Here is a 17314-nt window from a genome sequence, read left to right on the forward strand (position 1 = left end):
TTTTCACACGATCTCATTCTGATTTTTCAGCAAGGGAACTGACTTAAACATTCTTGTCCCAATTTTATCAACAAAAAACAAACAAAAACCAAAAAATAACACTAATAAATAGTATTGCCTCCTCCCCATGGCCTGTGTGCAGTCCCCATTGCTCTCCTTGCAGCATTGACCCTCAAGGCTAAAGAATGAAGAATTTAAATGTCAATATTAATTATTTAATTATTTTTTTCCATTTATTTGCTGCAGCTGAATTCAGGTAAAAGTTCTGTGTACAAGGGATGAATGCTCTAGGAAAAGCTAGAGTATTTCAGTCTTCAGCATGGAGAAGAAGGCTCAGGAATAAGTTTTCAGGGAAATCAAGATTGTTAGGGCAAAGGGAACAACTTCCAAGTGCAAAATTCAAAATCTTAGGGAGGGAAGGAAGAATCATGTATGTGCACCTCTCCTGAGGGCAAGTTAACGAAAATATAATTTAATGTCAAGCTTTTTAACACATTTGTATTAAACAATTAAGAGGTGCTTTCACAGGTGTGCCTAAGGACATTAGCTTCAAAATAATTTTGTAGTTTTTCTCACAGATTTTAAAAAGAGATTGTTAAATCTGAGGAGAAAATATGTTCACCGGCATTTGCCAATAATCTGGGAAGTTTCTCCCAGTTTAGCGAACAAAAAGCTGTCCTCCTGACACTGTTATTTAGCCTGTTCAATTCTGTAAAGGAGAGATGATGCTTGGGAGACAAGTCTAAAAAATAACTCTGCCTATCTACGGTCCATGTATTCTCTCTTTATGGACCAAATCCCAAACAGTGGCAAATACTTGAAACCAATGCCAGCACCTTCAGAATCCACCCTAAATTACTCAATTAAATTGCTTGGGAAGACAATCTTTGATTCTCCAGTGTTTGATCTATGCTTAGCCTATATTCTCCACATGAAATTATAATCTATCTTCTGAAACATTACAGAGATTCCAACACCAGCCACGTCCCGAGCAAACAGACTAATCTAAGAGGCAGGATAAAATGTAAACTCCTAAAAATTAAGGTGGGTTTTTTTTTCCATATGGAGGTCTCCAGAGAGCAGAGAAAAAAATAGGGAAAAACACATTGGCCTGAATTTTGGAGTGCTGAGATTGAAAAGAGGATGATTTCATATGATGCGGACCACCCAAACAGATTTCCTGGGCAGTGAATGATAAACAATGAATTTTCTTGCAGGTTGCAGAGGCTCTGCTCACAGCAGCGTTGATTTGACAGAGGGCTAGAAACAGAGACCAGCAGGGACATTGGCAGGGACGGGGAGTGAATTGACACCTGCAGGTTTGGCTAATGCCCTCTGAAGGCGATATCAACCAGTAGTTTCCCCCTCTTCGATGAAAAGAAAGCAAAAGAAAAGAAATAAAAAACCCAGAAGAGTCCCACTGTGCCCAGAGCCAGTGAGGAAAAAAGACTCGTTGAATCATATAGATTTTACCACATTGGTTGTCCTTCTGCCTTTTAGAGATATTTACGTTTCCTGCAGGCTGGGGATAAACCTGCAACATCTTTTCAGCAAAGGCAAAGAAAAGGTGTCAATCTGCTAGAATTCATTTATTATTCATCTAATCTACTATAATTCATCTATAAATCAGCTCCCTCTAAATACCATGGATGTATTTTTGGCAGCATGTAAAAGACAAAGATTGGGAGAGTGATAGTAGAAATGTTTAAAAAAGTCAGGGCAAATACTGAAAAGGAAATAAATGGAATTTAATAAAGGAACAAAAAGTCCAGGACCCCAGCCTAAGATGAGGCTTCAGCTAAGGTTGGAAGTGGCTCCTCAGAGGTATGTGTGGTGGGTTTTTTTGCTGAGACCTCATTACAGCACTGCACAAAAATAGACCAACTTTTTAAACAGCTTCAAATGTACCAAAACGGGCTGGCAATACTGAATATTCTCACTTTCAAAACAGGATGCTCAGCCTTTCATTTGAGTTATCTAGATATCATCAGAAATGTAGGCGTGTATGGAGAAGGAGAGAGTGAGAGAAGCATTTCAGAAAATTGACAGCTTTGTGGATGAGTTGAAAGCAGAAGCAAGATATATTAAAAATACCAGAGAGAGAGAGATGCACAGAAATACAGAGAACCTGGTGATTAAGAGTGTTGTCAATAGGCTCTGACAGTAGGCATGCTCTGAGAGTGGAAGTATTTCAAATACAGACACTATAATGCCGGAAAGATAAACACATATCTCTAGTGACTCCCTCATCAGGTTTGACTAATTTTACCCCAGTCATCCTGCAGTCAATGAAATGATGTTAAGGTGGTTTCTGTGGTTATTCCACGGGCAGCACCAGCCCTCTGATTTTGCTGGTCAGAGCTGCCTTAAAGAGGTGTGCTCCATCTTTTGTATTTAAACATCTGAGAGAGAAGCTTGAGGCTGGGGACAGGGGATGTTGGGTACCAGGACTGGAAGCTCTTGTGGTTTGTGTGAAGCCTCTTTGGAATGAGCTCCTATCACAAAGCCACTTCTCAGATTAACACCGAAGAGGCAAAGCTTGTTGTTCCTTGGTCCGTTAATCACTTAATTAGGGTGACTTGCTCTGGCAGTGGACAGTAACACCCGAGGTCTTAAAGAACTGATGTACCTCACCTACCACCCTGCATCTACTCAACTCAGCGATGTTACGGGGCTAAAGCACATGAGTACATGGCTGATGCCTGCAGGCAATGCCCTGAGACACCGGCTCTGGTTTTCCTCCTCATGCTCACTTTGCCTGCTTAATAGCAAATGTTAAAAGCCTATAAAATGATTCCGTCCCTTGAAAAAAGTCCTGATGAATTATTTTTTGTGCTAAGCGCTCACAATCCAACTGTAAGACATTGTGAATTTTGCAGAGTCCAATGCACTGCCTGAGGAGGATTTCCTTTCAATTTATTTTGTATTATTTTCTTTTTCATTGTTAGGAGGAGGGTGCAAAAAGGAGTGACGGATTAATTTTTCCACTCTGCCCTTCTGATTTCACTCAGTCTTGACCCTTTCCTTCTCCTCTCAGTGTTAAATAAACCATCTCTGCACTGAGAACCACAGCCCCTCTAATTATTACTATTGCTCTTCTCTGTGCACTAACTGTTGGACAGGATCAGACACACTGCTAGCCCAGCCATGGCACAGCCGAGATAATTTTTTGGCATTTAACTTCTCCTCTTATTATTTTGTATCATTAATTCCACATTGCGGAGGGTGGAAGGAGAGTGGGATAGATGCATTTTTGCTAAAACAGCTAATTTGATTTCAGAACTGGAACAATATTCCATATGATCGGAAATAATTGTGTTTGCTGGGGAAAAGAGTCCTAGCACCCAAGCGAGACCCAAACAAAGTCTGTGCACTGCCGAGATCTCTTGAAATCCATCAGAAAGGTGACCTTCATCTTCAGATGCTGAAGACGGAGAGTAGGCATTGTGGGACAGGCTGGTAATAGCATCAGCAACTGCAATGCCCCTTTTTTCCCTGATATGGGAGGGGCATAAGAGATACCTTAACCCAAATGTAAGTCAGTGGGCATTTTGGCTTCCTTAATCTTTTCTTAGCTTTCCTCAGAGAAGAGCCAAACTGATGGCTGTAGCTTCTGATTGTTGTTGTGGTGTTGTTACAATTGTTGTAGCATATACATAAAAATATGGGTTACATATAATAATAACTATGCAGAAAAAAATACTGATTCAGTGCAATTACTTGTGATTCCTTATCCTTTGGATCCTCTTTAGAAGACTCGTGTATCACTGCTCATGATCTTGAAGATATGGATGAATTTTGGCTCATGACATGTTAAACTCATACAATCACATCCAGAATAGCAAGTTTTGAATCATTTCATGTGCATACAGCTGCGCTTCATATACACTATCCTGCTTTGCTCTCTTCGAGCAGAGTTAACAAGACAGTGTTTTGAATCCAAACAATTTAGATGCAGTTGCTGGAATATTTCCACCTCCCCAGCCCAAGCTAGGTTTGCCCTATAATTATACCTAAAAGTGCTTAATTTGCACATCCTGTTTATGAAACTAATGACCCAACTGAGAATGAGAGATATAGGGAGGCTCGCTTTTTCCTCTTCAAAGAGCAGTATGATGTAGCAGCTCAGAACTTTATAAAATGCTGATGTTCTTGTCACAAGCCCACTTATTACAGTGAATAGCTTTATAGTATTATATTATTATTTTACAGTCAGTTAAGACATTTATTGAAATTAAACAAGCAAACCCCAAACACCTGCACAATAGGCACTTTAAAAACACCTAATGGTTAACTTTTGACAGGATGCTATGTTCTTGGAATTTAAAAGTAGTTAAGAGATCTTTTCCTTATTGTGTATTAAAATGTTTACTCTGTAGCTGAGAATTTCATGATAACATTTTACAGAACAGACTCCAGCACCATGTTCAATATTTCTCCAGAGCAGGCAATGTTTGCATCAGCACACTACAAACATATAAAGAAGCACAGTGGTAAATAAGATACCAGGCCAAATCTCTATATCGAGATCTATTTCTTTGACTCCTGGAGCCTGTGGACAGTTTTGTTGACAACAATGTTTTTATCTGATCAGAAAGGGAGAGTAATGGAAGTATTGGATGACTTTAAAAAATTGTACTGTGAAAAAGCATCTGGTAAAATAATTTCTGGGATTTTTTTTTAATGTAGTTGTTGATATTGTTGATACTGACACTGATCTTTTGTACCTGCGCTTTGGCCATTCTCCAACATTAGCAAGTATTTGTATCGCATATTTTGAGCATAAGCATATAATCACATTGAGTTTGACTTGTAAATATGTACGTGAAAATCCAGTGAAACATGTTCATGATGACCAGCTTCTAAGCTCTCTTGTTGCACTGGGAAAATACTGACTTTGTCAGAAGTCCTTGTGGCACATAAGTGAAAGTAATTTCCTAAACAGGCCTACTGAGAAAAAAGATGGAAAAAGACTTAGAACCAGAAATAGATGCTAATATTTAGGTTTTCAGAGGTGTTAAGTTTCTCACAGTTTTCTGTGCCCAGCTGTGAAAACAGTTGACATAGCATTGACCACATTCCTGGAAACTAGGCATTAGGATGCTTTTCTTCCAGTGTCATAAAATAGTGACTTGCGTGTCATGTTAGTGGGTGGAAGTCCTGCTTAGGCTGTGTTTGGCTTCACTTTGGTGCCAGCTCTGCAGCTAAGTCAATATGGATTTTCATAATGGAGAGAAACCCTCTTGTAATGAATTCTGGTTCATCCCTGTGAAAAGCATGCTCTGTTTACAATGAAACATTGCATAAGCCCTGATCATATAAATTATAATAATAGTCTCAGCAGCTACAACTCATCTTTAGAAATAATAGAAAATTACTTCAGTTAATGCCTCTCCATCATAGTGTGTTTCAATGTAAAGGTATTTTATTGTATTTTAATCCTTAGTATTTTCCTTTCCCGGTCAGTAATCGCAGGACTATATTGTTTTCTTTAACATAATCCCCCCCCAAGACTTTTATTTGGCTTGTATTCTTAATGTACCATTGCATCATATTATACAGATGCCATACTAGTCAGATACAGCAAAGTTAGCTATTATTACAATGTAATAGTCTGGTATTTTAACTGTGAGATCTCCCTGGTATTGCATTAATGCCCTTTGCCCTATTAATCTCATATTATTGGAGGGAAAATCAATAGGGAATTGTGAGTATGGTCTGCTAACATTTTCATATCCTATTGGTGTTATTTTTAGTTCATGATATTATACTGGTTTGTCTATCTATCTCATGGAAATTGAAGCATCAGAAGAGAGAACAGGATGGGAATAACCATTTATAAATATTCTCTGTGATTAAAAAAAGAAAAAAAAAAAAACTGACAATGCAAAGCAACCTCAAAATTATCTAAATGATCTCTGAATACTTAACAAATTACTGGCTGACATTTTGGAAGTTATGTTTATATTATAAGATGTTTGTCCTGGGGGTTTGGTGCTTGCATTTGTCAAATCAGGGCTATATCAAGGGTGGACCACTGGATAGCATATCTCCTTCTCCCCCTGCTTTGCAGCAATAGCAGCCTTCAGAGGGGTTCCCCTGGGGTCCCTCAAAATCTGGAGGATCACATTACTAGAGGTCAAATGAGTGCCTTTGAGACTATATATGGTGACCTGAGACACATAAGGGGGATCTGGAATGAGGGGTAAGTCCTGTCCCTGGCAGCTGGAGGCAAGGCCAGCGGCACCTGATGCAGGTCCCCAGAGCAAGTTCAGCACTCACATTCAAGGTCTCTCTGAACAAGTCTGAAAGAATGAGAAGGGTAAGAGCAAAATGCACTCAGTTTTGCTTATTAAGCACATTTCTATAGGGTTATGGTGCATGGGAAGTGTTCATACCGGTATAAGGCACAGCAGCTTTGGCTATCCTGTGGTGTTATACTGATGTTGCCACTGTTGCTGACAACAAAATTTAGGCTTATTTCTCCTGTCACCTTCCCTGGCAGCAGGACTGGTTTTCAGTGAGATGCTGCCACTTTGCATAAGCCGGGGATGGGGCCCTGTCCCTATATGTTCATACTTATGTGCCCTGTTTGCAAGAGTAGCTACAACATCTTTTTTAAACTCTGCTGTGCATTGCATGTAATTTTTCATTCAAGTTGGGGACCTCTTTTGCAAAATGTTTCCCTTAATATTCATCTACATTTCAAAGGATTGGCAAATGCAGTTAGAAAATCCTGGAAACATAAAACATTTTGAATATTTTTGTCATTCTAAAGTGTGATTTAGGCATTTCTCTAATTGGTTTCTGCCACTTATTTAAAAAAACGGTTGAGTTCCTGTGGAGCCTTTTATTTGCTTTTTTTCAAGTGAGTATAGGTTTTGTGCCAGGAGGCTTTGAAGAGAAAACTCTAAGGTTCAGTCCTACCCTTTTCTGTTCTTTGGGGATTAAATAGCCTGACTGAGAAATGTGACAATAAATAGGAGCAGAGAGATGGGGTAACCAAAGGAGAGGTGAGGATGAGAGGTGATTTGATTTGGGAGAAGACAAACTATGCAAAGGATGAGAAACCAAAAGGGAGAAAATGATTGATGAAAAGAGTAAGGAGAGATCCTGTGATGTGATCTTTCTTGTGGCATACATAGGACATGCGTTCTCTTGAGAGCAATACATTCACAGAAGATGTTTATATGTGAAGTGACTGTTGAGACAGCTTCTGATTTTATAAAAAAGGAAATAATTACTACATAGCCATTGCCATTAATATCTTGACAGAACAATAGTGAAATCAGCAGTGAAATGTCTCCTGAGCTGTAGTCCTCTGGTAGTCTTAACTTTTCTCAGTTCTGACTTAAGTATCTTCAGTGTGCAAGGTTTTTTTTCATGACAATTATTAAAATTGTCTCAAACCACACAGTGAGTGCTGTTATGTAAGTACAGCGATGACTTACCATACTATCAACAAATGGAAATACCTCATTGTCTTTCAGGCAGATGTTGTTAAAACAGAGCAACATCTGCCATTAAAGAAAGCTTTTGGTTAAGGCATAGAATCATAGAATCATAGAATCATTTAGATTGGAAAAGACCTTTAAGATCATCAAGTCCAACCATTAACCTAGCACTGCGAAATCCACCACTAAACCACGTCCCTAAGCACCACATCTACACATCTTTTAAATACCTCCAGGGATGGTGACCCCACCACTTCCCCGGGCAGCCTGTTCCAATGCTTGACAATCCTTTTGGTGAAAAAATTTTTCCTAATATCCTATCTAAACCTTCCCTGGCGCAACTTGAGGCCATTTCCTCTCGTCCTATCACTTGTTACCTGGGAGAAGAGACCGACCCCACCTCTCTACACCCTCCTTTCAGGCAGTTGTAGAGAGCGATGAGGTCTCCCCTCAGCCTCCTTTTCTCCAGGCTGAACAACCCCAGTTCCTCAGCCGCTCCCCATCAGCCTTGTGCTCCAGACCCTTCCCCAGCTCCGTTGCCCTTCTCTGGACACGCTCCAGCCCCTCCATGTCTCTCTTGTAGTGAGGGGCCCGTATCTTGCTGCTGAAGGGCTCTCCCTCTAGCAAACCATCAGCAGCTATTGTGGTGTTACTCCAGATGTCTGTGTTTCACCCACGTTGTTCATGGGATACTGCTGAGAGGTTAAAGCTTGCACCTGGGGAAGGGGACATATTCACTTTGCATGTGCCGTCGTCAGAAATAGTTGCACTGCTCAGAAGGAGGACCTTGAAATATGGTGTTTTCAGTTCTGTGACAAAGACAAAAGAGCTTTTCATGCACTTTGGAGGATCATTAGCTTATGAGTAAGGGAGTCTGATGATGCCCCTGGAATAGGCGCTTATCTCTAACACACATGGTGTCACATCTTGTTCAACCTAGTCAAGCTCAGGTTTGTACTGTGGAGCGGGAACAGCTGTTTTGATCTAGTATATTTAGTGGCATCCATTTTACAAAACAATTCCCCATTCGTTTATGGGGCAAACCTCTTTTAGCTGCACACAGTCTTTCCGCAAAACTGTATTTTTACCTGAAATCCTGATCTGATATACAAAACTGTGGCACAGTAGCATTAGCTGTAAGCTTCAGTAGGAAATTAATGTCCTTCAATTCAAAAGGGTTTTAAAATATTATAAACCTATATTTAAATAATCCAAGTGTATCGTTTATACAGACCACTTCAAGCATCATCCCTCAGATATTCCTGGTCTTTTTTTTTTTTTTTTTCTTTTAAATGATTATTCATTACTTCAGTGCATTATAATAACCCCTGGATAACTCAGGGCTCCATTAATCTGGGCATTGTGCATGGAAAAAAGGAGGAGGAGAAAAGAAAAGAAGAGAAAAAAAACCCAGCCCACATTCCTGAGATCATACCACACAGATGTGAGGAATCTACATTAAATAAACTTAAATAAAAGGTTTAAATGAATTGTTATTTATAATAGGTCATATTTTTTATTAATTTTCCATCTTTATCTCAGCAAACTTCAATCGAAGTCAGTGAGAACTTGACCTGATAAAAAGAGTCTTTGTGTGTGGTTTAGCACTGTCTTATCTGAGCATGTCAGGAACACTGAAGAATTGAACCTGATATTACTCGCATCAGGAAGGTATTACTTGTCCTGTCTTCAAGGAAAACTAGAAACAGACTACTGAAATGATCTCTTCAAGAAAATGGAGTATTTTGTAGCAGACAGAGAAATACAGTATTTGCCTCCCAGTCATTTGCATTAAGAATCCAATGATTCTTCCTCTGTTATAAGCTTCGCTAATTTTAAATGTTATATTTATATAGACAAAAGAGATGGTAGTCTCAGCCACCAAAGCATCAGAGTGGCATCTCAGAGGGAAATGTTTTACTGCTGTGTGTTTTCCTTCGCTAATTCCTCCCTCATCACGTTATGCCACCAAATTATGTTATTTTCATAAAATGAGTCCCTACTCTTTCATCTCAAAAACACACAGAAAGAATGTGAGGAAATCAGCAAAGGGGTATAGCTATCCCTTTGATGGTGTCTAGATATTTGCTGTGCTTAATTGTTGACTAGACAACCCAAAAGGGGCCAACGCTGAAAATCAAAATCATTGCCTGTGGGTATTAATTGGCTGCCTCCCATTCAAGGTTCACAGTGGGTTTTGCCAGTTTACGAGGAAAAGTAAAAAATACCAATGTTTGGCATTTAAATCCAAAACTGAATAGTTTTTGTGCGGAATCTCGGGTCCAAGCATATCTCTGCTGTATGCACTGGACTGTGCTCACCCTGGGTTTGCACAGGTTTCATTCCATAAATGGATGTCTTGAAGTGACAGTAAAGACAAGAGAAATTCGGAGAAGCTCAGAAAGACACAGGAACCATCCTTAGCAGTCTGCTCAGAGATGAGAATGTGGATGAAACAAGAGCAGTGTCTGTATGAGGCAAAATCTCATTTCCATTCATTTTTTGGGAATCTCATCCCATGAGTGTTTTACTGAACATGTCCTGTGCTTTCCTTTTTACGATATGCAAAAACATTTTCCAATACATCTTTTATATTTATCCCAATGCAAACACTTGCTACCAAAGACTAGGGTAAATAAAAAGAAATACAGCAACCCTCGTGTTAGGACATAGAAATAAATGGAAGACCCAAATGCCAAAAAAAAATCGAAACAAAAAAGACCCCTAATTTGCATAATGTACTATAAAAAAGGAAAAACAGAGGATAAGAAGAGGAGGATCAGAAGATGAGGTATCCTTCCTTTCTGAATCAGCTGAGACAGACTGGCCAAGGGAAATGAACTCATCCCAGTCTCTGGAGGGAGCTTCCCAGTTGCAGGAGAGGAATCTTCCTGATTTTCTGGAAAATGAAGATAATTTAGAGCTCTCAAGCTACTGAAAAAGTTATAAAACTAAGACTTAAGATATATTTAAAAATATAAATAAAGCATTTCATGGATTTCTCCATGGTTGCAGAACTGAATTATTCAGTATCAATTATAAACTAAATATTAATGCTGAGTGAATAATTCACAATTAATATTTTATTCAATAAAATTAACTCCTTTTGCTGCTTGTGGAGTACCCTCATTTTTATTTTTTTTTTAATTTGATTTGGTGTGACAAACTCACTAGTATTTTGGCAAAGTTTATTGCCATCTCCCCTTGAACTGCTCAAAAATGGATCTCTCTTTATACTCATGGTTTAATGTTTAGGTTCTTTGTGATTGGGCAGATTTGTCTCATGGCATTGTGTAAATTGGCTGATTAGATTAGCACATGGGCTTTTCTTGCATGAATACACAGCTATGGATCTGCCATTCATTTTCGTCAAATATTTGTGCACACGGGTGTGAAATTCACTTTTTGCAGATACTCATGCAAGTAAAATGTGATTGAATGAATGTTTCTGAAAAAGAAACACATGCAGAAGTTCGTGATGGCTGCGGCAAAGTCTTCAAACAATTTGCTTGAATAAACTCAGGAACCTTCTTCAGGGTTTCTCAGGTTTTCACTTTTTAAAAATTTCTCAGATCAAAACTCTTCTTTAATGTTTATCAGGAGTACAATCATTGTTTTAGTGCAGCTGCCTTTCTGGAACACTTTGTTCAGTTTTTCTTGCATCTGTACAAATTGTCTGGACCCTGTTCTTTGCAATGTAACAGCTTTACTGCGATTATCGTTACTAGCCTATACATATGAGTCACTCCTTTTCGAGGCCATTCCTGGAACGCAAACATTCACACCACTAAGTGAAAAAAAAGGGGAGAAAAATGTGTTAATTCATTTGCTATGGACAGTTAGTTTACGTGTGAAGGATATTGTTCACAAGAAAACAAAGGCGAAACACATCAGTCAGTCACAATACATGTCAAGTAAGCTGTACAATGATCATGGGAAGATTTTCCCTTCAAAAAAGTATAGGACTTTATTTGCCTCCTTGTTTTCCTGGTTAGAACGTTGGCAGAGAAACACTGTAAGTTCTATGTGTTCTTACGTAAACCCTTCTGGATTATGGGTCCTTTTTCATCTCATGTGATGAGCCACAAAGGAAATCTTGGGAGATGATACAGCTCTGATCACCTCTCATGAAAGTGATGTGGGTTGTCTGTTCCCATTCCTGAAAGCTAAAGACAAAGATATGCACATTTTAATTTTATATTTATATTTAATTCTTACTTTCTTTCTGTCAAAAGTTCATTGCAATAACTTGTACCCACAGTCAAATCCCACCTTGAAATGCACAAACTATCTAATACCAGCAGGACTGGAGCTTCCTTTCTCAGCCAAATAATCCCAGAATTCTGTTTCTGTGATTGTGTAGAAAGGCAGAGGTACTTTGAAATGTTTGTCCTTTTTAAAAATTAAACATCATACGGTTTCACTTTGTCCCTTCCCTCTCAGAAGTTCCTCTGTCACCGGATGGTACCCCATGAAGGAAATATTTGTTGTGTGAAAAACAAACTATTTTGTTTTGAAGTTGTTTCCTCCTTTTTTTATATTTTTTATTTCAATCCACATTGGAGCCAAATAAATATTTTTCAGTCTTTTCTGGGGTGTCGGGGTAGAGTTGCTTCTATGTTTGAGCATTTTAAATTATACTGCATCTGGGTTTTTTTCCTGAGAAATAAGAGTTTCTGTTGAGTGTTCATCAAGACATTTCTGGCAAAACCAGTTCCTGAATAGAAATTAATTGGAAATCAAAAATATGCAAAATTTATGATGCAACACCCACCTTTTTTTTTTTTTAAGCAAATGCAAATATGTGGTGACACAGCTGTATTGTGTAATCTTGTTCAAATTTCACCATTTTCCAGCAAAATTCTACAGCATGAAAAGGATGAGTTTGGCACAATTCCCTTGGCGGTGCAGCATTCACAGCAGCTCAATTCCACCCTGGTGTACTAGCTGAAGTACACCTCAAACAGGAGTGACACAGTACTTGGAGCCACCAACTTGTCTGTTCTTCTGAAGCCCTTGGTCTCATCTTACTGAACTCTTTTATATTGTTACAGTCTTAAATTATTTATCAAGATCATCTTCAAAACTGACTAATTCTGTTGCATACTGAAGTGGGGAGCTGTTAAGTCAGCTCTACCACTAATTAAGTGTCCTATTTTTTCTGGTGTTTAAATTCTGATTTGTGGCATTTCCTGAAACTATTTGATAATCTGTGAGATTTCACGTTCAACTGGGTTTCAGTAACAGGGCAATAGATTTGTTTCAGAGCTTCTTATTCCCCCAGAATTTATACTCATTTTAAAAAATTATGGTGAAAAAAACCTCCTGAGAACTAGAACAGCATAAGACTGCTCCACAGATCCATTTTTGGTCTGCAAGGAAGACGGGTTAATAAGATTTTTGATTGCCAAAGCTGTTGGGTTTGCAGTTCAGACTTTAAAATAAACTAAAAATTTTCTTTCTGACTAATATGTAATATCAGGTAGGATATTAGGATTTTAAGGTTTCAATGCAAATGTTAAGAAAATCTGCTATCATTATACATTTTTAAGAGTGCATCTAGTTCTTTATGATTTAAATTGAGTGTGTAATACTTGGGACCTGATTCAGGAGAGCAGTATTCTGCATGACCAAAAAAATCTGTATTTCAGAAACTGTCTATATGCTAAATTAGGTTTTTAGACGTTTAGGACAAGATTCACTCTTTCTCTTCTACTGGGAAAATTTAACCTCATTGGAATTATAATGGTATAAGGGAGATCAGAAATGGCTCCCCAAAGATCCCAGATCAGTCCAAAATCTGGGCTTTAATGTGTGTCATTAGATGACACCATGCAAGTTGTTGGAGCATGTGGGTGTACTGAATATATTTCTCTGAAAAAGCTGTCAGGGTGTTTGGTGTTTGGGTCAGTTAGGTTAAATTTGCTGAAAGAGATTAACAAAATGGTAGGGAATAAGAACCAATCTTAATAAGGTACAAAAAGTGACCATAAGGTCAACAAAACAGAAAAAGACAAAATAAACTCATGGTGTGCAGAAGGCAATTGTATGCTAACAGTGTAGAAAAAGTGCTTCAAGAAGAAATTTATTTATTGTGTTTCACTAACTCCTAGTTTACTCGTTTTTCATGCAAGTGGAACAATCATTTTCTAACCTTTGGAAGTTGACATAGGATCTGAAAGTCAAAATGCTCCTCTCGTCCTGCACCATATCAAAAAATTAAGATGTTATAAACTAGATTTACACCTTCACATACATTAGTCAGTGGGATTTCCATCTCCAACTTAATATGAGGCAAATTTACATTGATGATACAGCATGAGGATGTGGAAACCAGCGTGAGCTGAGCTTTGATGTTTCATTTGCCTGGATGGCAAATAAAAATGCTGATTTTTTGTTGAAAACTCAGCAGCCTGTGGCAGAGCAGTGGGAATTTTCATCGATAAGGCTGGGCAGATTTTGTGTTTAAGGTTTGATATAGAATTAGTGAGCATGCACATAAAGCTTATATTCCACTTACAAAGTCAGTTGCCAGAATAATACAACTGTCTATGGGAATTACAAATAGGTTTCAAATGTAACAGCACAAACATTAGACAAATATATCTACTAATAAATGAGGTAGAATAGGGAAATCAGTGATGAATTGTAAAATGACCAAATAGATGAACTGCATTTATAAATATGTCCTAACTTAGAAGAACAGGAAAAAGAGGTATAGCTAATTTGAAAGTCATGAAGAGCTGTAAACCTTGCAGATTAAACTATTATTAAATAACAGGTGGAAGAACACTTAGAAAAATATGCAGTTTTGAACCAATAAATCATAAGCTTTGGGGCTATCTCTACTCTTAGTTTTAGAAGGAACATTGCAGGTGTAAGAAAAAAGAAACAGTAAAATAGGCTTGATGAGAGTAAGGGTGAACTGAATTTACTGTTTACTAAACATGAGAAAGAAGGAAATAGAGGTTTGATTTGTGAGCATACTCAGGATTTTGTGTTAGTGTGTAAAAAACTGAAAGTATTTAGGGTTGGGAACACAAAATGAAATAAGAGATATCAGTGATGCTTTAGATGGATGTCTGTTATGGTGGAAAGAACTAGCATCTCTGCAATCATGAGAGAGAAACTGCTGACATTGATCATTAAGAACTGCTCTTAACTGTTTGTTTGATTTGTTTAAATGAGAAATGGACTGCTGAAGAATAGTTGTTGCCTGTGTTGCAATTCTGTGGGTATTGTACCTAGACATGAACGTCCTGGGATAAAAGCATGTGGCTAACTGATGAATATTCCTACTGGATATGAACTTAAACAATATTGTCAGCCAAGGTTTTGACAATGCTGAAGGATGAGGCTGCTGGAATGATGGTCATTCACCAATAACCAAGCCAGACTGGTATGAATTTACACCAGCCTTCATTAAGGTGCCAAAACCAGTAGTAAGTGTAGCTGGTTGGAAAACACAAACTGTTGTCTGTGATTTGTGGATTTTGCAGCCTCTTCCATTCCCCAGCTTTATCTCATCAGATTCCCACAAGCACAATTTTTATCCACTGCCCATACTAGGAACTTTCTGAGTTGGTCTAGAAAACAGCGGTTTCTTGGAAGTGGGAATAGTAAGAAAGTTGATGATGGGAAGGGGAGGGTTGATTCTTCAAAGCATTATACTGTTTTAAAAGGTTCATTTGATTGCTATTCAGTCTGCCTCAAAGAGCGGGAATATCATTATTCACCCCAAAGACAAATTCATTTGAAAGTTCTGAATGACACAAGATGGAGCTGCTAATGACAGAGTCTAACTTCAATTAAGCAAACAATAAAGACATTAATAACGACTCTGTAGAAACTGACAAATACCACTGGTGATTGGAAGACACTTGCCAAATTGAATGAACTAACAAGATGTCATACACTGATCTCATTTTGTGTTTGTTTACATATTGATTATGCTAGGGTTTTGCCTCTTGATTTGGTGTCCCTAGTTCCTCAGTCTCAGACTGCCTGCTGCAATCCAGACCGTATAACAACCTAAAAGAAAAAAATGTTTCCAGGCCAAAGTGACTAGATCAAATCTGAACAGAGTTGGTTTGCGTGTTGATAAATTTCCACTAACATGAAGAAAACGAGTGGTATCATCTAGAATTTATGACAATATAACAGTGCTTTATGTAAAGGAGAATAATTCTATTGCAGTTGTAAGCAACCTTGCAATTTCAGATTTGGAACAGACAATGTAAAGACTGGCAAGAGGAATTTGACTTTTTGCATCCTCAGCATACAGCCTATCGTATTAGTGAAGAGTGTAAGTGTTTATGAGTTGGAAGACATAATCCCTTTGATATTGACTCAGCCAGTGCACTCATTCCATTCAAGCTATGAAAGAAAATGCATTTAACGTCTTGCTCAAATATGTTGGATGTACCGCAGACAGTTCCCTGAGACCATAAAGACCTTAGGGCGTTATAGAAGATTGCCTTGGCTCTGCCTGCTGCATCATTTGAATGTGAACACATTTTCAGTAAACAGACTTATTAAGAATGGGCTGAGATCCACAGTAGGACAAAAATCAGTCAAAAGCTATGATGCTGATGATGTGATGATGATGATAATTATCCTAGTAGTGCATGGTGTGGCTACAGGTTGGGATATTAATGCATACATAGGTTCATTCAAAACAAGAAACTTGGCACTTACTGATGTCTTGATTTATAACAGGTGTAGCTCTAGACCATAGATTTAGACTTATTTAAATGTCTTTTTCATCTTCCTTTCCCTGAGTACAAATTATATATTGTCATTAAAGAAATATAATTACTCTTTTATTTCATTTGAAGGGAAATAGAGTAGTGTGAACCTCTGTGCCGTGGTGACACTTTGCTTTTCTCTTCTTTAAAGCTGGACTGATGGTATCTTTAGCTGTATGCCAGAACATCCTTTGATGTCAGAGAAACTATTGGTGAAGCTTCAGTGCTGCAACAGCATCCGAAAAGAGACTGTTCCATAAATGAGGACATTGTTTGTCAGAGCTCTGACTACACTTTGCACACTTCAGTATATGCAGACTCCCAGACCAGGCAGTAAGCAAACTGTTTTCTCATGCATAAATAATAATTTGAATGATGTTTTTGTGGATGGTTACGGTTGGAAAACATCTTCCTGTTGTCTTCTGAGAGCACTGGTGCTGAAGGTGGAAAAAATAGTCCTGAGCATTTTCTTTTTAATATTAGCATCTGGGTCTTATAGTGAATAATAATGTACAAAATTGCCTCCTGATTTTGCACTGTATGCATGATTACATTTGCCTTACTAAATATGTAAACACATTTGATCTCATAACTTTCACAGCAGTATGACATCACCAGTTTTCACCAGCTGGTGACAAAGGACTGAGACCAGGGATTCTATTATTAGCGGTTATCATATCTTATTAATACACCCTCCTCACTCCTGACTCTCACAGCAATAAAAATATCATGTAGTTTCTTTTCCTTTTATCCTTAGACATATTTTTAAAAACCTATTTCAGCAAAGAACACTAATCTGGTATCCTCTCCCAGGTTCCAGTCATTAAAGCTTGTGTCCGCTCTTCTAGAAGACTATATGATCCTGTTAATTTGGCCTGCATTTTCAAATGTGTATGCAGATATGACATATTTATAAGCAAAAAGACTTCCTTTCCATTCACCCTACTCCGAGCTATTTTTACTGAGCCAAACACACCTCTCATTTGAACAGAAGTGGTAATCAAAGAGACCTAAGTAGTAAGGTGCAGTGATGTATGGAAGTGTGCCTTTGGTGATGAGAATGATAGCTTGGGAAAGTTTGTGAGGATTGCCAGGTGGGTAACAGCTAAGATC

Source organism: Ciconia boyciana, chromosome 4 (genome assembly GCF_034638445.1).
Source record: "Ciconia boyciana chromosome 4, ASM3463844v1, whole genome shotgun sequence".
Classification (NCBI taxonomy): Eukaryota; Metazoa; Chordata; class Aves; order Ciconiiformes; family Ciconiidae; genus Ciconia; species Ciconia boyciana.